We start from the raw sequence: 27,160 nt of genomic DNA on the forward strand, positions 1-27,160 counted from the left end.
AAAATAAACTTCTCTGTTCGGTATCCTTCCTTGATCAGTGCACATTACTTTCTCCTTGGATTCTGGAGTGTTGTCTCTTTGAAACTGAGGAGTATGCCTGCAAGGGAAGAAAATTGCAGTCACCAAGAGTCCAGGTGTTTACCCTTCTGTTTCTGGGTAGACTCACCCGGGAATCTGGTAAATGTCTGGTGGGTTACAAGCATGAAGTGGTAGATCATGGATCCCCTCTAAATCTTGAATTGTCATTAGACCTGTTGTCCTATAGAATACATGTGACATTATGTTAGGATTCTTTATTTCAGCTGGACATGCGAGAAACAGCATGCCAGTACTAATGTCCTTCAGCAGTGCTCAAGGTCACCATCCAGTCTAATTTTGCTAGTTTTCAATTGTGAAAATTAAAACTTCCCTCAAGCCTGGTTCCCTGAAAGAGGCAATAACACTTAGTCACAACAAGTCATGTTCTTGTCCTGCATAACTCTTAAGGAATAATTACCCCCATCTAAAAGTGAACTGAGATGAATGAACAAGTCAGGTTTCCACCTGAAAGTCATCATTAATTGATTTATAGAAACTAAAAGAAAAATAGCACCAACATTTATTTAACTGTATTTAAAAATGTATTTCCAGGTGATAGAAAAATACTAGATACTTGGCTTTATTTTGAGTGTTTACATCTAAAAATGTTTTACTACCTTATCTGTGCATTTTTGTAAATATATTCTGGACATCAGAGAGGAAATTTTCATTATGCTGATTGGTGCTTACAAAGCATAAGATCCTTTAACATGAAATATTTTGTTATATTAGTCTTAATTAGTTTTATTCTAATCAAAGACATTTGATCTGAAATTTGATTTTTTAAAAAACATATTTGCTGTGAAATCTTTAGAAACCAGATCATTTGTCTCAGAGACAAAATTCTGGGAGGAGATAAGAGTTTCCATGTTCCATGCACAATGACTGCCAGCCTAAGAACTGCGAAAGTTTCCTTTCTGAAATGAACATTTGTCCAATTTGTGTCTTGAATTGTTGAGAATGTGGTTCTAAATAAGCTGGCCATCAGTGATGCAGAACTGTTGATGTCACTGCTTGTGTGGCTTCCACTGTGCTGGGATTCCTTTGGGAGGGATTGAGATGGGTGTGAGACAAGTAGTTTTTGTTAACATCCCAAATCTGGCAGTATCATCAGAAAAACCCTCTCAGTAATTTTCTGGGATGTGCTGGTTTCAGTCAACTACCCAGTCTGTGATCTCATGCACAAGGGGGACATCTCTGTGACCCTAAACAAGGGAAGGCACACACTGGAGCTTGCACCTCCTCCTGAACACATCCTAGTTGACCTCATAAGAAGGTACCTCCAGAACATTTTCCTTTTCTGGGAATTGTGTTTTCAACTTGGTCCAGGGCTGTTGTCCATAAACATGCCCTTCAGGTGGCTTCAGGTACACTGACAAGCCACAGTGGGATATTTCTAGATGGCTTTTCCCCTTCCCAAAGAAAAGTGCTTACCTATCTTTTTAGGGAGAGCACACGTTTATAGGCATAAAACTTGTACCTATAAAAGTGGAGGCTGCTTATTATGTTTTACTAAGTCTGTTGCTTTGACATTTATTGTTTGCAGTCATAAATTTACATGCTAGGGCCTCTTTCTATCCCAACAGCACATGCACATTTGAACTCATTTTAAGCACCCAAGCTTCAAAGAAAAGCCTAAGTGTTAAAAAGAAAAGCGGGAAAGGGTGTAATAATATCGTAAAGTCTAGGCAGTTTTCAATTGTGGCACATAAAATGAGAATAACATCCAACTTGCAATAAATATAACCAAATGTAAGCCTTAGAACTTTACCTAATTGTTCATGAAAATATTCAGATTGTTAGGAAAAAAATAGAAGTGGGAAATGGGTGATGGTGATGCTGCTCTATGTAAGATTTATTTTCACCCTCTGAAAATAACAAAATTATCCCATTAATAGATAATTATCCAAGTATTTTGGTGCATTTTCATCAGCTATTTTGAAATAGATGGGATATTTCCATGTTGCATTATGAGTAGTCTCATACTAATTAGTGACTCTCATTTATTTTGATATTTTCTATAATAGTTCAACACACATACACACACACATCTATCTGACACCAATGCTCTTGTATAAAAACAGTTCGATGGATCTTTGAAATGTTTCCAAATATCTAGCTGTGTATTATGACACATCTGCAGGAGTGGGTTGGATTTAGCCAACTTTTCTTTGATAAATAAAAGTCGACATGTCATCCTGGCCTGTGTGGCTCAGTTGGTTGGACTGTCCTCCCATAACCAAGGGGTTGCAGGTTTGATCTCGGGTCAGAGCACATACCTAGGTTGTGGGTTCAATCCCCCATCCAGGCATGGGTGTGTGCAATCCCCAGGTCCGGGCACATATAGGAGGCAACCAATCAATGCTTCTCTCTCTCCCTTCCTCTCTCTCTAAAAGCAATGAAAAATGTCCTCCAGGAAGGATTAAAAAACCCACGTGTCCATTCAATTATTACATCATCATCCAAAGATGTGGGCATCTGCAGAGATGCCAAAAAAGTCAGGAACTAAGGCCCTGGATGAACAGAGATTAGCAATGCACACAAGATATTGATTTTACATTGAACTTTATGCTTAGTTTAAAAACACAGAGCATAATAATAAAACTCCACCAAAACTTTCAGATAGCTTACTGCAGGACACTTATTTCCTTAATAAAGTATACCCAGTAGTCCATTAAGAAGTTTTCATTGAACGTCAATTTAGCAAACACCAAGTTGTAGAGGTTCTAAATATGATAAATAATCATAGTTAATATTCATTTTGATTTTGGTCTTCGTTTTTGTAACAGGAGAGAAGATTTAAGACTATAGTTTTGACATATGTTTCATTTAAAGCATAAGTTGAATTATTTACATGAACACATCCACATTTACATGAATCACATTTTTTCTTTACATTACTCCTTGTTTATTCAAAGCTGAATTTGGTGATGTCATATCTTCTGACTTTTTGAGACAATCCAGTGACTAACTCCAGAAAACTGCATACAAAACTTGGAATGAAATGTAACAAAGAATCTCACAATCCTTGCAGTGGTTTTTCAGATACTTATGATCCATGACTACGTGTCAGCTAAAATGAGATGTGCACATATGTTTTTGACATAAAATTAACATTTTAAAATTCTTGCTGAAAAAATATATTCACTTAATTTCATATCTTTCTTTATGATACGTAAGTCAGATGCTTTCTCTCTCTCATATGATTGAGGAAGATGTGCTTCTTAAATGCTAGATACTAAGCCTGTGCTCTGCTCAGTCACCATTATGCTAACCACTAATAGGATCAAAACAAATGCCCACTTCTTTATTTTTAGGATTTATTTTGTCTACTGGTTACAGGTTCCTGAAATACTAGCTCCAGAACATCTAAAAATTTATTGCCGTATCAGGTGGAATTGTTTCCTCCAGTTGCTTAAAAGTTAAGTATTATGTTCAACATCATATATAAAAATGCATTTACACATTTACTCATATTTTATGTACAAATATCTGGGCCCCATCCTTGAGTTTCTGGTTCAGTAGGTCTAAGGATAGTCAAGAATTTGCATTTCTCACCAACTCCCAGTTGCCAGCAATGCTGAGACCCACTGTGAAGACTACTGTTGTAAATAATGTCCTTTGCCCACAAAGCCACATTTTTCTTACACCATCCTCCACCAATGTCTTTGGTTTATAGCTTATGTAAAGTGCACACACACAGAGATAGACTGTTTCTTTCACTGTTTTAAAATTCTTTTTTCTTTCTACTTCTACTGAGATCTATGACTGTTGAAAATAAAAAAGATATATGTTCAACTCTTCATTATCTACATTCTCTAGCATCCTGCATGTCTCCTCCCAGTTGAAAACAACTTTTAAATTAAAACTGAATCAGATCAAAATAAATAAATGGTTTAAGATAAAGGTGCAGGAAAGCCAAGATTCCGGATGGAATATTAGCTCAGTAGAGATGGGAGCAGACAACCAGCAATTTTATTCAAGGTGAAAAAGATTTAGTTCTAAACTACAGTAAGAGGAATTAACAGTGAATATAGGAGAAATTTTCTGCACATGAACTCCTATTTTCACATGACAACCATATATGTAACAGGATGCAGCCAAGAGGGGGTCCCCAAATGGGGATTTGTAATGGGGTCCAGAAATCAGGGTGTCCAGGAAATATCAGAAATATATATTTCTATATCTAGTAGGAGTGACTTCAACCCGTGATACAACTGGGAGGCAACTCCCCCTGGTTACAGCGCTTGTGTGAGAGCTTGGAGATGATTGGCTCCACACCATGTGGCCATGCCTGCCCAGAATTACTATTGCAGCCCAGTAAAGCTGAAAGAATACAGGAATGCTGGCAGGTGTAAGTGACTGTGGGAAGGGTTGGAAATGGGGCTACAGAGGAAGGTTGGCGCTGGGATTGAAACCTAAGCATGGCAGCCAGGTTGGGGCTTTTTGGGACCACACAGCTTTGGTGAAAATTGGGTCCATGCAGCTTTAAGGTGCGCCCTTTTTGCCAGGTGGCTTAGGAAACAGGAGAGACTTTGCCTGGAAGAAAGGGTGTGAAAGGATTCTTGCTGGTGGACCATGAGAAGGTGCCACATGGTTTTGGATTAACTGGAGATCAAGGCAGCAACACAACAGATGGTGCCAGAACTGAGGGGCTGCCTGAACCATGGACTTCTACTTCTTTTCCTGAGATATGGTACCCCAAACTGGGCAAAGGGGAGAAGGAAGGACTGTGAGTTGGTGGGTATTCTAAAGGACTTTAGTATTTTTAATGAAGACATTAAGTCAGTACCCTAAGTCTGTATAACTTTTTAAATGAACAATCCCTTTCCTTTTTACCAATCTCTGGCATTGAGAGACATCTTTCCCTGGTGACAGGCAAGGCAAAACTAGTATGGAGTAGAGGGACCACCAGAGCACAAGGGTAGGTCCATTTGGTATTAGTATATCATTCATCACCACCCCTGGGTCTGTTCTGTAACATATATAGCTAACTTTCTAATCTAAAAACATTATTTTGATGCAAATCCATCCAACAAAGATATGGCTCAGAAATAAAAGTTGGGCTTTATAGCTCAAGTGCTTCAGATGATTGCACATGCCTGCACCATGGTCTTGCCTCAGAAACAAGAGCAGAACATCCCAGCCATATGTTCTTTCTGGGACTCAGAAAACTCCATTGACAGGTGGCGGCCCTGGTCAGCTTCCATGTGGAAAATATTGCTAACCCCAAGTAAGAGTCAGGCATTAGCCTGATTTGTGCCTATAGCTGGACCCTAATGTGGCTTGGGCTCTTGGCTTATCCACAAGAACCTCAGGGGACACAATGTGCTAAAAAACGACATGGTAAAAGCCACATTTTATATCCACTAAAAGTTTTGCTTAGAGTCATAAGTGGAATCAGACATTGGTTTGCATAATCCAGTGGGCATTCAGGAAGACAGGAAGAAGGGAAATTCTTCTTTTCCAGAAATAAAATATCATATGCTTGGCCTATGCTAGTGTAGGGGTGGTCAGCCCAAAGGCAATGATATGTTATACGTCCCTCCCTAAATCTCTCTTCCTGAGGTGGTATCTCCAACCAAAAAACATGCTCTCAGGTGGCAGTGCTAATGGGAGACCCACTATATCATGTTACAATGGATACAAGGTATTTTTTTCCTATTTCCAAGATGCCTCAGTGATAGAGGCAGCCACTTTATGCTTCTAGGCAGAATTTAATGTTACCTAACTGCTAACTAAGGACCTATCTTAGGAGGAAAAACTAGAACTTTGAATAGATGGGATTCATACCAAGAAATTCACTCCTCTATTATAAACAAAGCAAATATGCTATAAATGAGGTAAATCTGTTATAGATGAGGCCAATCAATTAATTGGAGGCATTGATTCTGAATGTGCCTTGGATGAACATAGTAACAGAACTGTATCACTCTCAAAGGAATCTATAACAATTTCAAATTTTAAGTCCATTTTAGTATTTGTTTCAGAAAGGAACTATGCCTTTAACATGGGTTGACTGGCTAAACAGAAAGTTTCACAATTTATACAATGAAGTCTGCAACAAGAAAGCCTTTTAAAATCGGTGGTCAGCTTTCCTCTGCAGCCCATCAGGGAAATCAATGTTATGCTTCACGGTTTCTTCTAACAGTTAAAGTCGTGATTTAGTGCTCTGGAAAGTAAACAGGTCCCATCTCAAATGTGGCCCCACCCCCAATAATTCTGATTTGTATTATCTGCTCATCTGTTTTTGGCTGCCCAGATGTCTCTACCACGGTTCAGAGCCATGGTTCCTGGAAGACCATTTGGGATATTTCACTGTGCAGATCCAAATAGAAATACAGTGTGCCCTGCAGGTCTTTGCTACTCAAATCTGTGAATGGGCCTTGAACTGACAGCTTTGACTAGAAAGAGAGACTTGTGGAATTTCTATAAAATAGCATTGTCAGGTAGAATTTTCTGCAATGTTGGTAATGTCCTACATCTGTACTGTCCCATGGAGCAGCCATTCGGAACACACTGCTGTTGAGCACTTGAAAAAGGCTCAAGTACCTAGGAATAAAATTGTTAGTCTCCTGCCATGTCTGGTGTGGCTCAGTTGGTTGGAGCATCATCACATAAACTGAAAGGCTGCAAGTTTGTTTCCAGGTCAGGGGACATACCTAGGTTGTGGGTTCAGCTTGCCCCCCTCCCACAGTTGGGGCACATATGGGAGGTATCCAATCATTTCTCTCACACTGATGTTTCTCTCTCTTCCTCTTCTTCTGTAATCAAAAAAGAAAAAACATTTTAGTCTTGTAGAACTTTAATAAAATTAAACTTACATTTAAAGAGCCACCTGCAGCTACAACACTGGACAGAGCAGGTGGAGAATATTAAAGGGCCAACCTGGCTGACAAGGTTCATAGCATTTCTTCTGTAGTGTAGAGAGGATGCCCCTTTGCTTTGACCTAGGTCATGAGGCTGCTGCCCTGAAAGTGGAGGCATATCTTAGAGCAGCTGTGCTCACAGATGCTCCCTGACCAACAGCAGCAGCATGACCTCAGAGCTGGTTAGAAATGCACGTTCTCAGGCTGCAGGTGATATGTACAAACATTCAAGCTTGAGAAGCTCTGTGAGTAGAGATATCTTCTCTGCTCTCCAGAAAACACCATTTTCCAGGAGGTCACTCAGTATTGTCACTGGTATCAGTGTATATTTGAGGAATTGCCAAATGGGGCAGGCACAGATTATGGGGAGGAACACATTTGAAATTAGGGATGGGTTAGTGGATCTGGAGGACAGAACAGTCATATTTTAGTTCCAATAAGCCCTCATTTGGGTGAGGTTAAAGGAGTAACTACAAAGAATTCAAGTAAAGGGACAAGATTTAACTCAGGGTGTGTCTCACCTAACTCTCAAATTCATCCCGTATCAGATATGCTACCAGATAGCTTTACTAATATTGGAAATTCCTATGTTTTTCTGATAAACTAAGCAGATCTGTCTCATTTCCATATTGAATTGGGAACTGATTCTACAGTTTTCCTTAAAAAGCCCCACAGATTTTGCCTCACTTGCAAGAAATGAACTGTCTCCTTTGAGGCTATTTTAAAAAAAATAGCTCAACCAAGGAAATCATTGCATTTAGCAAAAGGAGGCAGAAAACAGAAAAAGAAGGGAAAGGGTTTATGTAACAGCAGTTCTTGTAGTAAGTGTGGGGACCCACTGGGAGGACATTTAAACTGTAATTTCCGAAGTGATAATCAGGACCCAGCTGGATAGCGGTAAAGTTAGAAGACAGAAGGCAGCACAGCCAGGAATTTGAGTAGCAAATGACTCAGTCCACAGGATAATTTCTTCACCCAGGGGAGCACCAACAGTCTTCTGTTGTGTTGGTGGTGTTGCATAATCATTTCAGTCATCTTGGTGTGAATGAGAATGAAAATCGGTCTTTCTGCAGCTTGTGGAAGTAATTTAGTCACAGCTCTCTACACACCAAATTCTGGACACTTAGCACCAACAGCCCCTGAACTTTCCATAGGGTTGACTTTTTTTTTTCCTAGGGACATGCTGTCTCAGTATTCCTTCCCCTTTTAGCACCCCCAACCCAAATACAAAACAGCATATTGGTTTGTTCTGAGAACAGCATATTTGGCTTTAATTACCTTTTCCACAGCTGTTCAGGCCATTCTAAGTACCTTAGAAATTGTACTCCATTATTCAGTATTAACATTCATCTACTGCTCTTCTTATATTGATACAAAAGCTATTTTAAAACAATCATTACAGAATTTAATTTGCAAATAAGCACAAGACAAAAACAAATAGGGTATTTTATTCTAGCATCTTACATGCATGATTCTACCCACATATAAGAACAAAGTAGTGTGGAGATTTGTTCAGGATCAATAAGGGCTGGGCCCAAGAAAACACACTATCAACACTTTGACAAACAACTTCTTACACTCTACTGCCAAAACAAGGATACAGGTAAAAGTAAAAAAATCTGTCAAAGTATATATTCAAAATGTTTTTCTGAATGACTTTCATGCAAAAATAAGATAAGACAATAAATATAAGTTTAAGAGTACTTAAGTCACTAACATGGGAAAGAGCAAGATGGTGAAGCTGGTTCAGAGCACTTTGAGAACCTGGGTATATAGAGTACTGGGTATAAGGCTGGTTAACAAATTTCAGGGCAACCAAACCACAACATACAATGATCTTTTTTACCTGACAGAAGTTATTTGCCTGTTTCAGACAAGACCCAGAAATTAACATTCTGAGATCTGAATAATAGTGAGTCAAACAGAAATATACACTCCCATTGATTACTCAATAATCCTTGAATGGACCTGTGCAACAATGTCAAGGTATGACATTGAAATGACGAGCTAACCTTAACCCTAAACCCTCTCTTGGCCTTATTTTCAGTTATGTGATACTGCTATTAGTTTCCATCTAAATCATGTATTATTTATGCATGTTTACAAGTTCTCAGTGAAGCAGGCCTGACATTCTTCTAGTTCCCAGGAATTTTCATTAAAAGCATTGCCTTTCCCTTCCTGAAATGTCTTCTTTTGAAGTTTCCCCCAATATAGTACAAGATATTAATTTAGAGGAACTTAATGAAAGTAGCTGGATTCCTTTCATTTACAAACATGCCTTTTTTCCTGCTTCATGGTACCCACACTTCATTCAAAGCTGAAAACAAAACATAGCAGGGACAATGGAGCTGAGCATGTGTTCTAGACATATCAGGATGAAGCAGGAATGTTCCACTAGGTTCAATTAAAATTTGTTTCATTTTTTAGATAAATTAAAGTTTTCTGATGCTTCTCACTTTAGCGCAATACACGCATGAGACAGAGTAAAATAGGAATGCTTATGTGACATAGCATTAATTTCCACTTTGGGAGATTCCATGGTTTAAAAAAGAAAAAAGGAATTAAAGAATTATCAAGGCAAAAATTCATTCTCAAATACTATTTTCCCTTCAAAGAGATGTGTCATCTTAAAATAAGATGAAACAAGAGACAAATTTTGGTTAACATTTTGAAAGAGAACTGATTTTTTCATACTTGTGTTTATATGATTTCTCTGTTTGTTTTGCCATATAGAGCACTACTTTTGTTTACCACTCTTTCTCTGTTTGCATGTATGAATTAGGGGTTTAAGAGAGATAAGAGCATTTGTTATTCCATTTCTCACTTTTTCATACCAGTTTTTCTGTATCTAAAGAAGTTGTGGCTTTTGGTAAACCTAGGAAATTTTCACAGCTGTCATTCAAAGAATAATAGCAAGATTTGCTGCATTTTACTTTTCTAATTGTCTTTTAATTAATTTTCATAATTTTTGTGGATTGAATGAGTCCACCCCCCAAAAAATATGTTCAGATCCTGTCCCTTGTTACCTATGAATTTGACCCTATTTGGAAATAGAGCCTTGGCAGATATAATCACATTAAGATGAGATCATACTGGATTCAGGTGGGCTCTAAATCCAAAAACTGATGTCATAAGAAGAGGAAAATTTGGATACAGACACACAAGGAGAATGCCATATGACCACGTGCCAAAGATGGGAGATATGCTGCCACCAGCCAAAGACTGCCAAGAAGCTAAGAGGGAGGCTTGGAACAGGGTATAGTTTGAGCCTCCAAGAAGGAAACAATCATGATTGATTTGGGACTTCTGGTCTTTAGAAATGTGAGAGAATAAATCTGTGTTGTTTTAAGTCACCATGTGGTAATTTGTTTTGGCTGCCCTGGGAAGCTAATTCAATGATGCTTCAGATAACTACACTGAAATAATATCACATTTATCAACACATCAGTTCTCTTTTATTGGACCTTAACTGTTTATAGGAAAGACTCATAACTCTTAGTAAACAAGGGGAAATCGCACACTGTTTAAGCCTTCTGCGTCCCTTTCTGGGTGGAGCCATAGTGCAAACAAGACAAATAGGACACTCCAGGCTTGCCACTTCTGAAACAGCATTTCTATGGGAGAGCCATTCCAGGCAGTACTAGGAAAGGCAGTGCCACAAAACTGCTGCCCAGAACCTACACACAAGCCCTTCCAAAGCCCCCAAGATGGGAGTAGATATCTCTGTGATTCTGCCAGAGGTGGGGTTTGACCATGGGTTTGTGGGATGATGCTTAGACTGGGGTTGAGATGGTCACTGTCTAATGAGGATAGAGCACACAAGAGAGACTCAGACTTCTGCAACTTCTCCAGTTTGCTCTTATGTTGTGGTGGAGGGAGACTGAGGGTCCAAGCCAAAGGGTGGGCAGAAGGATAGGGGAGGGCTCTTGCTATGAATCATCAGCTCCAATAGGTACAAGCTAAATCTCCTTTGGAAGAGGCAGAGGATGGAGCCAGGGTTGTACAGTAGCAGACATTTCCAAGGTATATGGAGGATAATCACATCCCTGGCCTTTTGACATCTAGAAGACCAGTAAGGGCACAGAGCATGTGGACACTGAAATGTACAATGGCCACTTCTCATTCTGCTATGTATCAAATGTCCACCCAAAGGGCTTCTAGCTTGAGAGCACCATCATCCTTAGCAATTATTTGCTGCATGAGCCATGTTTTTGGATACCAGCAAAAGAGTCAGTAGATGGGATTCTCCCAAACATGGTAGACCTGCCCTCTTGGGAGACCAGTGGAGGAAACTAAGTATTAGTCAACTTGGGCCTCTCCCATCACTGACCCAGTCCACAGTCTGGGGAATCAATTCTGGGAGACATCTGACCCAGGGTTTGCATTACTTATTTACCCTTGCATCTGCTCACATGCCCTCCCTTTCTCTGCTTTTCTTCAATGACCCATACAGGTCTCTGCTGCCACCCTGGGGTGTGTGATGATTCTATGGGGGCAGTCTTGGGTTCATGTGCCTCAATCTCTCATAGCTATTTCTTCTGGTCTCACATTGTGTCAGGCAGGGAGGACTCTGAAGCCTTCCCACTTTGCTGGAGAGGAAATGCAGAGTACCTTCTACCCTAAGATCTTCATCCTATATACTAGGGAATCCATAATTCCTCATCATAAGACAAACTTACCAAGGCCATTTACACCTTTCCTTCAGAGGGCTTAAACTTACACAATGCCTGGGGAGAACCATCATAGGTTGGTTTTTCATTCTTTCATACTCAAATAAGTAACATCATTTTAAAGTTTAGGATGCATCTCATGCCAACTACAAAGTACACTGGAGCACAAGAATTATAAGATGTGCCTACTGACCAGCACCAGGTGCATTCCAGAAGTACCAGACAATTAGAGTTCATATAGTAAGCTGTCCTTATTATTTCCAACCTTTACTTAATACTCTGAAAACACATGGACCTAATAGAAATAATCCAGAATATAGCAGAACATTCTCAATTATTTCCATTCACTGAAAAAGTGATGTCGTAGTTTGCTTAAGAACAGAACACACAGTTACCTAATGTTACCTCCTCGGGCCTCCAGTAAGGACTGTAAGAGCCAGTTTCCCTGTGATGTAGGTCAAGGATCTCCAAGTCCTTCTGTGGGTCTTTACTGGGTCCTCCTTTCCTTTAATATCCAAATAATATGTCTGTAGAAGTAGAGTTCCAAATGGCAGACTAATCACATACATTTACTTCCTACCCACCTAAAGTTCCATTAAATGAAAGTAAAAGGCTGCAAGAGGAATTAAATCTGTAACAACAATGAGATCTGCATAATACTCATCAGAACTTTGAGATTACAATAAAGTTAATGAAGGAAAAAGCGGATAAGAGAGCACTGATGGATAAAAACAAAGCAATGGATGAAAGAGCCAACCCCCAACATATTCCTGTGACTTTCACAACTTGGAGACAAGTATTGAACCTAAAGTGTCTCGGTTAATAAAAATATTAGTCAAGCATGAATGCAAAATAAATGCTTTCAGACATACCCACTGTGAAAGCCTCCCAGAGCGCTTCCTGAGATAAAATGAAGAAGTAAACAGAAGACCTGAGATCTAGAAAACAATTGATCTAACCCAGAAGTACAAAGAAAAAGAGCCTCAGGAGTCCAGTTCCTAACAGATGCAGCAAATAAGCCATTAAGATGGAAGCAGAAATTCAGAAGCCTCTGGAAGCACAGTTTTCAGAGAGAACATGAAGCCCTTAAATTATAGTAACTCCCTGCAGCAGCTACTGTAATTGAAGGGCTGGGCATTTGTGAAGATCTGTAATGGTAAATGTTTTCTGTTGATGACATAAACAAGAAAAAAAATTTTCAAGAAGATAGGAAGGAAGGATAGAAGGAAGGAAGGAAGGAAGGAAGGAAGGAAGGAAGGAAGGAAGGGAGGGAGGGAGGGAGGGAGGGAGGGAGGGAGGGAGGGAGGGAGGGAGGGAGGGAGGGAGGGAGGGAGGGAGGGAGGGAGGGAGGAGAGAAGGGGCAATTAGAAACCTTGGAATGGAAGGGGCTGTTGAAGAAAATAAGGCTTGAAATATAAAGTAAGGTGAAATGTAACATGATCATGAATTTTAGGAATGGAAGGGGGCAGGAAAAGTATTCATCTGACCCTGATTCTGGAAACATTTTAAAATGTCACAGAAAGAAAAATAATCTTAGCCAGTTATGAGGCTGTACAGTGAACTCTGGTTATCATGATGCCAGTGTGGTTTATTGATGTTCAGTCTTTAGAATCAATCTATAAACAAGGTCTAGAAAACTGAATTATGATTACAGTGCAGAATGCACATGTAAAGGTAAATATGTAGTTGATAAAGATGACAGTGGGAAAAGTTCTCTCATGGAGTTAGCCAGAAAACACTTGTCCTCATTACAACCTCTCCTCTCCTGTATTTATTGAGGTATGGTTTCAGTTGTTCATGACTTGCACAGTTCCACCCCCATACTTTCAGCCTTGCCATTCCTCTGTCATTTTTCAGCCCAGCTGAGCCTACCCTTCAGGCTCCAGCTCACGTCTCAACTTCTCCTCCATGCTCCAAGATCCTCTTTGACAGCCCCACCCTACAGTAATCTTACTGTACATTTGGGAACCGCTTTATAAACTAAAACTGACTTACCAGACAAATGCTATAAAGAACATTCTCTTAATGCTGCTTATAAAATGAAAACACAGGCAAAATGTGCTAGCAAAAAGAAATTTCAACTGCTAGCTTGGAAATTTTTCTAAAAGCAAGAAATCTATCCTTGAATTAATATTTTTGATTATTTTGACTTTCTGAGAAAAAGCCACACATATCCTTCTTTATGTCTTGGCCACTTAAACTGGGGACTGCCCCTTTCCTCACTGAGAAGAAGGAAGGAGTGAGCCCAATTCCCTGTGAGCACCTTGCTACCTGGATATGGAATCAGTGGTTCTCATCCAGGTCTGAGTGCTGGCATCACCTGGGGTGCTTTTAAAAGTCCTGATGCCTAGACTATCTCCTAGATCAACCACATCACACTCTCTGGAGTAGGGGCCAGGACATTAGAGTTTGTGTTGATGCTTTTTCTCAAGCTTCCAGGTGACTCCAGTGTGCAGCAAGGCTAAGAATTGATTTAAAGGCTGCAACTTCAGACAGTGACTCTTCTAGAACACTGGTTACATATTAAAATCTCCTGGTAGATATAAAACTGCTTATACCTGTATCCCACCCTAGAGACTCTAATTTATTCAATCTGGTATGTTACCTGGGTATCAGGCTTTTATAAAATTCCAGGTGATTGTAACATACAGCCAAGGTTGAGACCTCTGCTATAGCATATAACAGCAGTGACAGTGAGAGAGGAATGGGTAAAAGACCCCATCCCAGGAACCAGTGGACCCACACATAAAGGAAGCAGTAGAAGTCCTTTACCCATAGAAATCAGCCACAACAGCCTGGCTACAAGTGTTAGAGAATACTAGGAAAGCACAAAGGCTGCTTCAGTGAGAAGTCATTATTAGAAAGAGGCCCCAGAGACCAATGGCCTATGGGCATTCCTTCTTCCAGACCCCAGAGCCAAGTAGGAGTGATCAGCAGTGTTCTCCAGGGTCTGGATCATACTCTCCCACATTGTGGTAGGCAGAATTTTAAATGGGAGGCCAAATACCCTATGATCTCTGCCCCTGGAGTTATACCTTATAATCTTCTCCTCTCCAGTTTGGGCAATAGTCTATTGCTTCTAGACGATAGACTGGCAAATTTAAGACGTAACTCCTGTGAATATATAGTGACACATATAAAAACACCAATTACTAGAATGCATTACAGTGAGAGACACCCTTTGATGGTTTAGAAATAGACTACCCTGTTGTGAACAGCCTGTGGAGAGGGCCACATGCCAGGGAGACACAGGCAATCTCTAGGAACTAAAAGACTGAATATGCAAACAGACAATGGCCAGACCTTATGTAGCAATAAAAACCTGACCCACATTCTGCAGTGACCAGCCCAGGAAACCAACCCATTATTTACACTAACTAGCCTGTGAAGCCAGTGCTATTTACAAATCAGAATTGTAGGAATTCAATCCACTAACCTTAGCAATTGGTCCAGGGAGCCAAATAACCTTTGTAATAATCCGTTCAAAATGACCAGAGCTTGATTAATAACTCAGAGCTTCCTCATTTTGTGCTCTTTCCAACTTGAGACCAACTGAAGAAAGCCAAAAATATTTCCCTAACCAGTCACATAGAATGCTGGCTGCTAGCTAGCCCACCTCCAGCTTCCCCAGGCCAATATAGCCTCCAATAAGGCACATGTGAACTGAAGCCTCCCCTTTTCCACTGTAAATCTTTCCCACTCCTCTGCCTGCCTTTGAGTCTCTGCCAAGTGCAAATGATGGTGGCTGACTCCTCTGTTCTAGCGAACTCTGAATCAATGGCTTTTGTTTATTCTCATTTGGTTGGTCTTTATTTCCATAGAGCCAAAAGCCTGGGTCACAAAGATGTAAGGAAGTGAAATCTGGGTGAGAGTTGTGAGGTCTTGGCTGAGGCCAAAACCCTGGCAAACACGTGGAAGCCTTGTGAGAGCCTGAGGCAGGGAACCCCATCTAAACTGTACCCAGACTCTTGACCCATGGAAACTTTGAGCTAATAAATACATGCTGTTTTTTAAGCCACTACATGTATCTTAATTTGTTATGTGGTAATAGAAAACATACATTTAAACTCAATATAGATGGGAGCTAACCTTTGACCCTTCCTCAATACATATGTCAGTTAAAATAGTCAGTACCTTCAGAGTACTGCAAGCTCTCAGGTCAAAATACCACATGTCTGAGGAGAACAAGTGCCAAAAAAGGCAGCAAATGTAAACACACATCTTCTGAAACAGAATCACTGGAATGGCCACATCAGACATCTCAAATAAGCATGACAAAAGTATTAAGAATAAAGGGGAAGAATTTAGCAACCTAAAAAAAGAATCAGAAATCACATAAAAAGAAAATAAATAAAAATACTAGATATGAAAAAGAAAATATTTGAATATAGAAAATGATAGATAGTTTTATACTATTAATTAAGCCGAACAGATTAATAAAGCCAAAGAACCAATGGAAAGATGTAATCCTGAACCTCTCTAAGAAGGCAGCTGAGAGAATTTGAGGTGGAAGATTGATAAGTTAACAGGCATGAAAGAAAAGGTTCTAAAATTCCCTAGAATTAAAAAAGATGAAAGTCTATAGATGAAAGGGCATATAGAGTGCCTCACTGTGGATTAAACAAACAAACAAACAAACATTGACTTAGGCTGAAGATTTATCAATGGCTAAAATCAACTGAAGTATAATCTAAATTGTAACCCAATGTAATGCAGGAAGTACATATAAAAAAGTATGTCTGGTTGGTCCCCCTTCTTGGTTTAGAGGAGGCACGCTTTTCTCTCCTCTATTTTTGTAGAATCTCTGGCTGGGCCCGAAAATTAAGCTGACATAAGACACCACAGGAGAAAAGCATAAACATTTTATTTTTACATGTATCTAAGAGCCTTCACAGGAAGATGAAGATCCAAAAAACATTTAGGCCTAAGTGTTTATATACTAGGTTTCCCACAAGTATAGTAATTGTGGGAAAATAACTATATGAGGAGGCAAAAGGAAGATAAGGATTATTTTCACAAGGTGTGTTTACACTGGTTCTTCTTGGAATCAACAACCTCTCTGTGTTGATAAAAATGTTCCTTTCCTCTTGCTATAGGGAAGGCAGTTGTCACATGGGAGTTTTATCTTCTGCTTTAAGGAAGAAGAGGGGAGGCCAGTGTGCCCTTTTTGCTCCTGTTGTTTTGCCAGTGCCTGTATCTCAAATTATTCAACATGCCAAAGAGGCATATTTTGGAGTGGCAAGGAGTATGCCTTGCTACTGACTACTTCTTTTGCCTCTAGCCTTTATGTAACCCATCACTTCCATGTCCTCCACCATCCCTTGCCTGGTGACTACTAAAGCTACCTCACTTGTCTCCTTCCAGTCACTGCTGTCTCCTCCTTACAATCCATTCTCCCCACAGCCTCCTTTGTGGTTATTGTTTAAAATAGAAATCAGATTGAGCCATTTCCCTGCTTGAAACCCTCCCCAGCTATCTCCAGGCCCCCAGGTCCAGCTCTGGTGGCATTCTCTTTGCTCTTTGAAGCCTACTGTCAGGTCTCAGCTCTGGCTGTTCCTTCAGAAATCTGCCTGATTGGATGCTCCATGTTATTAGTCTTAGTTTAAACATAACTTCCACAGGAAGGTCTTTTCCAATCACCCAAGTAACATAGGTCTCCCAGCCACTCTCACATTATACTGGCATGTTTTCATGGCACATTTCATGACCTGTATATCTTCATATCTATGCTTTCATGCGCTATCATCTGTTTTATATCTGACTTTATCTGTTTTATAGCATATCCAAGGTATCTAGAACAGTGTCTGACAACCTATAGATAGTCAAATGTTAACGTGTTGAATAAAGAAATGTGTGACCCACTATGATTAAAACAAGAAGTACACTTTTCAGCTGTGGCTGGTGTGGCTCAATGGATTGAGTGCCAGCCTGGGAACCAAAGGGTCACTGGTTCAGTCTAGGGCACATGCCTGGATTGTGGTCCAGGTCCCCAGTAGGGGGCACATGAGAGGCAATCACACTTTGATGTTTCTCTCCCTCTCTTTCTCCCTCCCTTCCCCTCTAACAAAAAATAAATAAATAAAATCTTTAAAAAATTAATTACACTTTTCAAATGACTGGAAAGCAATAAAGTACAGTTGGTTTAACCAAAAAGCACAGAACTTACGGCAGTTTTATAAAACCCCAAACATGTAGCAAGATGGCAGAAATTAAACCAAATCTACCAGTTGGATTTTAAAATAAGGTTCAACTATAGTATATGTTGTTTCAAAGGGACTTATCTAAAATAAAATTACGCAGCCTTGGCTGATGTGGCTTAGTGGATTGACTGCAAGTTTAAGAACCAAAAGGTCACCAGTTTGATTCCCAGTCAGGCCACATGCCTGAGTTGCAGGCCAGGTCCCTAGTGAAGGGTACGTGAGAGACAACCACACATTGATGTTTCTCTTCCCCTCTTTCTCCCTCCCTTCCCTTCTCTCTAAAAATAAATAAGTAAAATCTTTTTTAAAAATAAAATTATGCAGAAAGGTTTAAAATAGAAGATAGACAAAAATGTATTCTATGACTGAAAACAAAGCAGGGTCATAATATGAATGTTAGTGAAAGAATAAATCAAGGCAAACACATTGAATGGGGGAAAGGAGATTTATTATATTGGTAACTATGTAATCCACAATGAATTATAGTACACATAAATATTTATGTACTGTATAACAGCATGAAAATGCTAGACTCCAAACTGTTAGAAACTCAAAGAGAAATGTCAGAACTTCAACTGAATTGGAAGATGTTAACATAATCACCCTAACTCCATTTTATTCAAGAAAGGAGGTAGGGGAGAGAGCAGGGTATATATAAATTAGGAGACTGGCAAATAGCATAGTATGAATAAGTGATGTAGAAAATTAGAATAAATATAAAAGATGAAACATTTCAAGAGTATGCCTTGCATCCATCTATTTTAATTGATTGGTGTTCCAATTCATGAATATAATTTTGAACAACTATTATATGCTAATTATAGAACTATTATAGGTTATGGGGTGTTTAATATGCCATCTTTTCTAATAAATACAAAACTTTTTTTCAAAATGGGCATTGGTGGTATAGTGGTGAGCATAGCTGCCTTCCAAAACGGATCATAGACTAGGTAAAAAAGAAAGCTCTAATTAATTTCAAAAAGCAGAAATTATACAAGCCTCATTCTTTGATCACGATGCAATAAACCTGCAAATTTTGTAATACCCAAAATTTAAAGAACAACAAATCTAAACATTTGGAAATTTAAGAGTGATCCAAATAATAAAGTCAAAGAAGAAATCAAAACATTAATATGTCAATTCACTTTTACACTTGTACTTCTAATGTGAGGGCTCCTCTGCCACCCAGGGCTGTCTCAGGGGTTTGGAGTGTCCCGGCTTCCATACCTGACTCCCTGGCGTCCAGTCCCGTCACTATGGCAGTGGCACAGGATCTGCGAGTGTCCCGGCTCCCGTAGCTGGCTCCTCAGGGTCCAGGCCTGTCTCTATGGTGGCGTCATAGGGGCCTTTGGTGTCCCAGCTCCTGCAACTAACCCTTCCGTTGCCCAGGCCGGTAGCTATGGCATGGGCACAAGGGTGTCCCCGCTCCGGTTCCTGACTCCTCTGTCTCCCAGGACCGTCACAGGGGCTTGGAGTGTCCGGCTTCCGTACCTGACTCGCCAGCTCCCAGGCCTGTTGCTCTGGCGGCAGCACAGGGGCCGCATGAGACCCAGCTCCAGTAGCTCACTCTGCCGCCGTCTGGTGTTTCAGCGTCGGTCACAATCTCTGGTCTTTTAATTTCATAAATGCTGCGTAACCGATGGTTTATTGTGCCGTTTCTCTATAGATCTGCCAGGATTTTCACCCATGAGTACAGGAGCTAGTATCAGCTCCATCTTACTCCGTCGCCATCTTCCCAGCATCCCTCTAATGTTTTTCTGGTCAACAAAATAATACACAGTTTTAAATATTGAGAATGTTCATAAACATACAGTTTGAAAGGTTCAAGCCCCGATAATCCCACACTCCAGAGATAATCACTGACCCCTTGTTTTAGATTTTTCAACAAAGATACAAGTAAAAGAAATAAGTAAAATATGTAATGTGCCAAATACCCCTCCCTTTTAAGAATGACTTCCCTCTACTTGAATCACATATTTGGAGAACAAGATGGGCATTCCTAACTTCCACCTAACTACTACATAAGTCCTAAAACTAAGAATTAGTTAACTTCTCACTAATATTCTTTACCTGTCTCCTAGGGTTGTATGGGAATCAAGCAAGGTAAAGTCACCAATACCACTGCATAAGACTAATAAGGAAAAATTGCCATAATTATTATTATGATTACAGCTCAGACCCTGGAGTACAAAACCACTCTTTTAAAGACATTACATGTGCACAAGACATTCACTTCTACTTGCCCTGCTCAACAGAAGAGAGAAATTGCTGGGTCACCAGCTCTGGGCAATTATTCCAAAGCCAGAGCTGCTGGATTTACTTTAGAAGGGAAATAACTTCATTAGACATGACATTTCTTGGCTAGCTGGTCCTCCACTGACAGAATTACCCCTAGAGCACTTGGGATCTCTGCAGCTCATGGAGTGGCCACTCCAGTCTCTGGGCACCCCGGGGTGGAACATCAAACCTGCCAAAATAGAGGTGTGAGAGGGTCAAACCTTCATTATTTTTTTTCCTGTTTTTTTTTCTGACCACCTATTTTAAATTGTGGTCTCCCCAGCACTGGAGGCCACAATTTAAATTGTTCTCTTCCAAGGTTTATTTTTCTCTTCCAAGGTTAATTTTTCTCCATGGGAGGTAACATCAACTATCCTATGAATTTTCCTTGTTTGTCTGGCTTATTGCCTCTCTTTCCCCGTTACAATATAAATTCCATGAAAGCATGGTGTTTCGTCTGTTTAGTTCACTGCTGTAGTCCCAATTGCCTGCAGTAATGATTGGCACATAGTAACTACTGCATAAATAATTTTGAATGAATAATCCTCAACTTCATCTCTACAGCAAAATATGTTTTCCTGGGGGAGAGGAGGGCCAATGGGCTCCAAGTTCTGTAACCTATTGAGCCTGTGAGGATAACCATGGGGCAATGTTCACAAGACAGGAGAAGTTTTTTTTTTTAAGTTTTTATTTATCTTTAGAGGGGAAGGAGAGAGGGAGAGAAACATCAATGTATGGTTGCCTCTAGTGCATCCCCTGCAGGGAACTGGCTTGCAGGGAACCTGCCTGCAACCCAGGCATGTACCCTGACTGGGAGTCGAACCGCGATTCTCTGGTTCACAGGCCCGTGCTCAATCCACTGAGCTATACCAGCCAGGGCAAGACAGAAGAAGTTTTTAAGAGGGTGAGTGGAAAGAGAAAGGGGAATGGGAAGAAGCAGAGCCCATACATTTTCAGCATTTACCTGGGAGGCTGTCTATGAAACAGAATCATTCTAGGGCTGAAGAATGTACAGAAGAGGAAGGGAAAAGAGGCCAGGTCTACCTCTGTTCATCTCTCCCTTTCAGCCACCTATCTAATCTCTTAGGAATGCCTGTCAGTTATATTGTCAAAATACAGTCATGTGCTGCAGAATTATGTTTATGATGATGGCCACATAAAGTTATGATAGAGCTGAAAAATTCCTATTGCCTTCTTATGTCATAGCTGTCAAAACATCATAGTACAAAGGTTGCCAAAATCAACAAGGATGTGATTGAAATGGTAAACAACTTTAACCTGGATGTGGTTAGGATGACAATGAGGAGCTCCGAGAGGTGGTTTCTAAGGTTTTTGCTTAATGATTTCTTTGAGATGAAACAAGAACACATAGGTGAAGAAGGAGAGGAGAAAGGAAACTACAAGAGAAGTAAAAGAAGAAGCCCCAAGAACATACAGTAAAGGGTTTAGCAGAAGTTTTTGCAGATTTTGACATGCTCCTTAAAGAGACTGAAAACATGAACCCCCAACACTGAAAACTTTTCATTAATAGAGAAGGATGTTCATGGTGCATCATTATCTGCTTACATGCAAATCTATGGTGGGAAAAAAAAGGAACAAACCAAGCAAACCACCATGGACGTATTTCTGAAAAGAGTGACATCTCCTCAAGAAAAGCCTCAGGCCAGTCTTCCAGGGGGTATTCCAGAAGAAGCTATTGTTATCATAGATGACCATGCATGTTAATACCCATGAAGACTTTCCAATAGGACAAGATATGGAGGTGGAAGTCAGTGATATGGAGGATCCTTAGCCTGTGTAAACCTAGGCTCATGTGTGTGTTTGTGCCTCTGTTTTTAACAAAAAAATAATTAAGAAGTAAAAAAAAATTTAAATGAAAACAGCTTATGATAATGCTATAAAGAAAATACTTTTATACTAATGTGTTTGTATTTTTAATCCTCACCTGAGTATGTATGTATATACAAGATCTGTCAGGGAAAAGTCCAGATATTGTTAACATAACGAGAATGATTTGCTCAACATCAATGTAAGCTGGCAGCCAAGGAGAGTGGACTGGAATGTACACATGTGAACAATGTCGGCTTTACTGTACTAAGTCAGTTGGGGCAGTAGATGCTGTTGAATGAGCATGTGTAATACGTAACATTCACACTGACTGAGTGAATACAGCAATGAATCTGCATCAAATTTTGTGTTAAGCTTGAACACTCCTCAGTGGAAACTATTAGAATGATTCAGAGGCTGCAGCTATTAGCAACTGGTGATTGGCAGCTTCATTAGGACAACACACCCTCTCATTCATCACATCTCATGCAGTTTTTTGGTGGAAGAGCAAATCGCCCAGGTGACTCAGCACCCCTACAGCCCAGATTTGGTGCCCTGTGGCTTCTGGCTTTTCCCAAAACTAAAATTACCTTTGAAAGGAAAGTGATTTTAGATCACCAGTGAGATTCAGGAAAATACGACTGGGCAGCTGATGGTGAGTGGGAGAACTGTGTGAAGTCCCAAGGTGCATACTTTGAAGGGGACTGAGGCATCACTGTCCTATGTACAATGGTTTTTGTATCTTCCACAAATGTTTCTACTTTTCATATTACATGGCTGGATACCTTCTGGACAGACCTCATATACACAGATTTTAGAGAGAAAGGAAAGGGAAAGAGAAAGATACAGAGAGAGAAACATTGCCTGGTTGCTTCCTGTATGCACCCTATAGAACCAGCAACCCAGGTCTGTGTCCTGATAGGGAATTGAACCCACAATCCTTTGGTGTACCAGATGATCCTCCAACCAACAGAGCCACCTGACCAGGGCCACAGTTATTTATATTTTTAATATAGGTGTTATCACAAATAAATTTTAAAAAAAAACATATATAAGGTAAAAATGTTACAGTAAGTGAAGATTAATTTATTATTGAAGAAAAACATGGGGACTTCCACCAAGATGGAGGCATAGGTGGATATGCCGTGCTTTCTCGCACAACCAAGGTTAGAGACAACTAAATAATAGCAACAGAAAACACAGCCAGAACACAGAAAATTGAACTTTTCGGAAGTCTGATAACAACAAATTCTTCAGCCTGACTGGTAAGAGAGGCGAAACCAGCAGCTGGCAGAGCGGGGTTGCACAGGAAAACGGTCAGACAGACTCAGGTGCGCAGAATCCAGGCGCAGGGTTGGACCTGGTGGGCAACTCAGCGAGCGACCGCAGGGAAACAGCGAGGGAGCAGGGCTGCGGGTTGACTGTGGTCGCGCATTTGTGCGCGGGTGGACAGGCGAGGGAGTGGGCGGTTGGACAAGAACCAGCAGCTCCAGCGGCAATCAGCAGCGGAGGGCGCCGCCATTTCCCGCTCTAACCCCGCCTCTACATACAGCGTCACAACCCAGCGACCTAAGTGGCCCTGCCCCGGTGAACAACCTAAGGCTCTGCTCTTCACCCAGCTGCGAGAAACAGCAGAGGGGGCCGCCATTTCCCAGCTCTGACCACGCCCCCACATACAGCGTCACAACCCAGCGACCTGGGAGTCCAACGCTCCGCTCCTCACGAACAGACCAAAAATGGCTCAAGAAGATCTCAAAGCCCCAGAGCCTATAAATCTAAGCGATGAAGAAATACCAAAACTCTCAGACGCACAGTTTAAAACACTGGTCATCAGGATCCTCACAGAACTGGTTGATTATAGCCACAAATTAGACAAACATATGAAGGCGAAACTTTGAAATGAATGGAATTGCACAGGAAACCAATAGCGATGAAAAGGAAACTGAGACTCAAATCGATGGAGTGGACCAGAAGAAAGCAAATAATGGCCAAACAGAAAAGAGCCAAGAAGCAAGAATTCAAAGAAATGAGGAGAGTCTTAGGAACCTCCAGGACATCTTTAAACGCTCCAACATCCGAATGATAGGGGTACCAGAAGGGGTAAAGGAACAGCCACAAGTGGAAAACTTATTTAAACAAATAATAAAGGAGAATTTCCCCAATCTGGCAAAGGAAATAGACTTCCAGGAAATCCAGGAAGCTCAGAGTCCCAAAGAAGTTGGACCCAAGAAGAAACACACCAAGGCACATCATCATTACATTAGCCAATATTAAAGTGAAGGAGAGAATCCTAGAAGCAGCAAGAGCTAAGGGGACAGTCACCTACAAAGGAGTTCCCATCAGACTGTCAGCAGATTTCTCAAAAGAGACCTTACAGGCAAGAAGGGGCTGGAAAGAAGTATTCCAAGTCATGAAATCCAAAGACCTACAACCAAGATTGCTCTATCCAGCAAAGCTTTCATTTAGAATGGAAGGGCAGATAAAGTGCTTCTCAGATAAGATCAAATTCAAGGAGTTCATCATCACCAAGCCCTTATTATATGAAATGTTAAAGGGACTTATCTAAGAAAAAGAAGATAAAAAATATGAACAGTGAAAGGACAGCAAACTCACAGTTATTAACAACCACACCAAAAACAAAAACTAAAAGGACAGCTAGATCAGGAGTGAACCATAGAAATGGAGGTCACATGGAGGGTTAGCAACAGGGGAGTGGGAGGAGGAGAAGGGGGGAGAAGGTACAGAAAATAAGTAGCATAGACAGTAGGTAGAAAATAGTTGGGGGGGCAAGAATAGTATGGGAAATATAGAATCTAAAGAACTTGAGACACATGGTCATAAACTAAAGGAGGAGTAATGGTGGGGACGGGGGGTAGGGTGGAGGGGAATGAAGGGGGGAATAAAACAACTGTAACAGCATAATCAATAAAAAAATAAATTAAAAAAAAAGAAGAAAAACATCCTGTTGAATAAATTTAGTGCAGCCTAAGCATACATTGTTAATAGTCTATAGTACTACTACCTTAGGCCTTCAGATTCACTCACCCTTTCCTCACTGACTCACCCAAAGCAACTTCTGGTCCTGCAAGCTCCATGTATGGTAAGTGCCATGTACAGGTGTATCATTTCCTATCTTTTATACCATATTTTTACTGTACCTTTCTTTATGTTTAAATACACAAATACTTGCCAGTATAATTGCCTGTAGTATTCAGTACAGAAACATGTTGCATAGGCTTATAGCCTAAAAGCAATAGGTTACCCCATCCGGGTTTGTGTATGTGCATTCTGCCATGTTTGCATAGTTTCCCTGCCCCTGTCCCCCACCCATCCAGAAAGTCAGCCCCACCAGGGTGGGGAGATTTTTCTGTCACCAGTGTATCCCAAGCATTGACTCAGTGCCTGGAGCATAGCAGATGCTCAATTATTTATGGAATGCATAACTTGGAACAGAACCCTTAGTGCACTGGGTTGTTGAGAACCGAGCTGATAATAAATGATAGATAAATCTTGGCCTTTTAGAAGGCAGGATTCACAAGAACTAACACTAACAAAAGTTTCTGCTGTTGCTGATCTAAAGCAGTGCAAGAACAAAAATAAGGTCCTTCTCCATTTCCCTTTTCTGCTTCTTTACAAATCAGATGGGCTTGAGGATCTTTTTGCAACACCCGCTGCTTCGGTAACTCTACCACTGTCAGCAGTTTCTCCCCAAAGGTGCTCTACTCACTGGGAGAGTGGTACTCTGCAGGGAGCTCACCAGGGACCTGTCTGACTCAGTTTCTGGAGTGGAACCGGCCAGATCCCAGCTTCCCCGCCCATCCCTACCGACTTCCCAGGGCGAGAGGAACGTCTTCCAGCACAGAGCCTTTTAAACCACAATGCGCCTCCCCGCTGCTCTCTTTCCCCCGGGCCAGGCGGGACTGGGCGGTCTCCTTCCCCGTAAACGAACCAAAACACCCAGTGCTGGGATTGCGGAGGTCGGCTGTTCTCCTAGAGCCTGTCCGAGCTGGGACAAAGGGCCAGACCGTCGGAGGCCACCGCCTGGGCTTTCCAGCCGACGCGCCCAGCCCGCGACGTACGGCAGGGCAGCGGCGGGCTCCTCCCGGGAAGGCGGTGCGCGAGAGTGTGCGTGGCTCCGCAATGAGTGGAAAGAAAGGAGACAGGGACGAATCCCCGAGAACAAAACTCCAGCCTTCCCGGAGGAGTGCAGTAGAGAGGGGCGGCTACGCCAAGGCGGGTAGGGAGTCGGTCTAGCCAAGTTTGCTACAGGTTAAATAAACTTTTTAGTCCCGGCTCTGCCCCGTCCCAGCTGGGATTCCTGGTCCCAGGGTAAACTCGGAGACTGCACGTCCGGGGGGGGGGGGGGGGAGGCGCCCGTCGAGGGACGAAGACACTCCGGGTCAGAAAGGTGCCTCCCCGCCCCCTCCGATCACCCCTCTCGAGGGGGTGGGGGCTGACTACCAGCCCCGGAGCGGAGGGTGGGCGGAGGCTAACACAAAGCCCTTCCCTTCCCTCCTCCTCCTTCTCCCCTCCCCTTTCCTCTTCCTCCCGCTCCTCCTCCGTGTTGTGGAAACCCGGCCCCGCTCGTCCGCCGGCCGCCGCTCGCCCCCCCGCCTCCGGGACCTGGGGGGGGACTGCCTGAGCGAGGTAAGGGGCGGCGGCAGCGGAGACCCCACCCCGTGCCCTTACCTAGTGCCCCGGAAGACTCCGGGGCGCTGGCGGGGGCTCTGCGGGTTCCAAGGCGCAGGTTGCTGCTCTTCACATTCCCCTCCCCTCCGGGAAGGACCTGGGGAAGAGAGCCCGCGAGCGCCCTCGGAGGTCGTGCTGGCCGATAGGGGAGGGGGCTCCAGCGAGTGGGGAAGCTTGGACCGGGCTGGGCGGTATTACGACGCTGCCAGGCAGCCCCTGGTCCAGGCAGGGTTATGGGGTATCCTCAGCTGACCTTTGCGGGGGTGGGGTGCGGGGCAGCTGGGCTGGGGGCGGTGATGACACGGTGGTTCTAGGTGCTGGGTGTGTGCTTACGAGTGCGTGTGTGCTCGCGAGAGCAGGGAGGTAGGGACTTTTGTGCAGTTCTACCTGCGGGGACTTGATGCGTGGTATCAAGTGCGAAAGGGTGGGAGCGGTGGTCGCGCATCGGGTCCCCAGCGCTGACTTGGTCCTTGCGCCCAGCCGAAGCATTAGGCAGACTCCAGCCGGAGATTTCCTTCCCGGGGAAATAGCCTCAGCAGGAGTCAGTGAG

General features: G+C 41.9%; 1 protein-coding gene and 1 long non-coding RNA gene across 4 annotated transcripts in view; one reads left to right on the forward strand and one right to left on the reverse strand.

Moving 5' to 3' along the window:
• Positions 1-15: 15 nt before the first annotated feature.
• On the reverse strand, positions 16-26,786 carry LOC128628275 (uncharacterized). The gene is made up of 3 exons (XR_008392594.1): positions 26,611-26,786; positions 6,741-6,842; positions 16-97 (listed from the first exon to the last, which is right to left on the reverse strand). It is a non-coding gene; the product is annotated as an uncharacterized LOC128628275 (long non-coding RNA).
• Positions 26,471-27,160, forward strand: part of RIN2 (Ras and Rab interactor 2) — a 254,705-nt gene continuing 254,015 nt past the window's right edge. For all 3 annotated transcript variants that reach the window (XM_053670953.1, XM_053670957.1, XM_053670951.1), the window contains exon 1: positions 26,471-26,568. The gene's annotated coding sequence lies outside the window, so the exon portion shown is untranslated. The remainder of the gene's footprint in view (positions 26,569-27,160) is intronic.

This window comes from Artibeus jamaicensis, unplaced genomic scaffold (assembly GCF_021234435.1).
Source record: "Artibeus jamaicensis isolate MK-2021 breed Jamaican fruit bat unplaced genomic scaffold, CSHL_Jam_final contig_65, whole genome shotgun sequence".
Taxonomy (NCBI): Eukaryota; Metazoa; Chordata; class Mammalia; order Chiroptera; family Phyllostomidae; genus Artibeus; species Artibeus jamaicensis.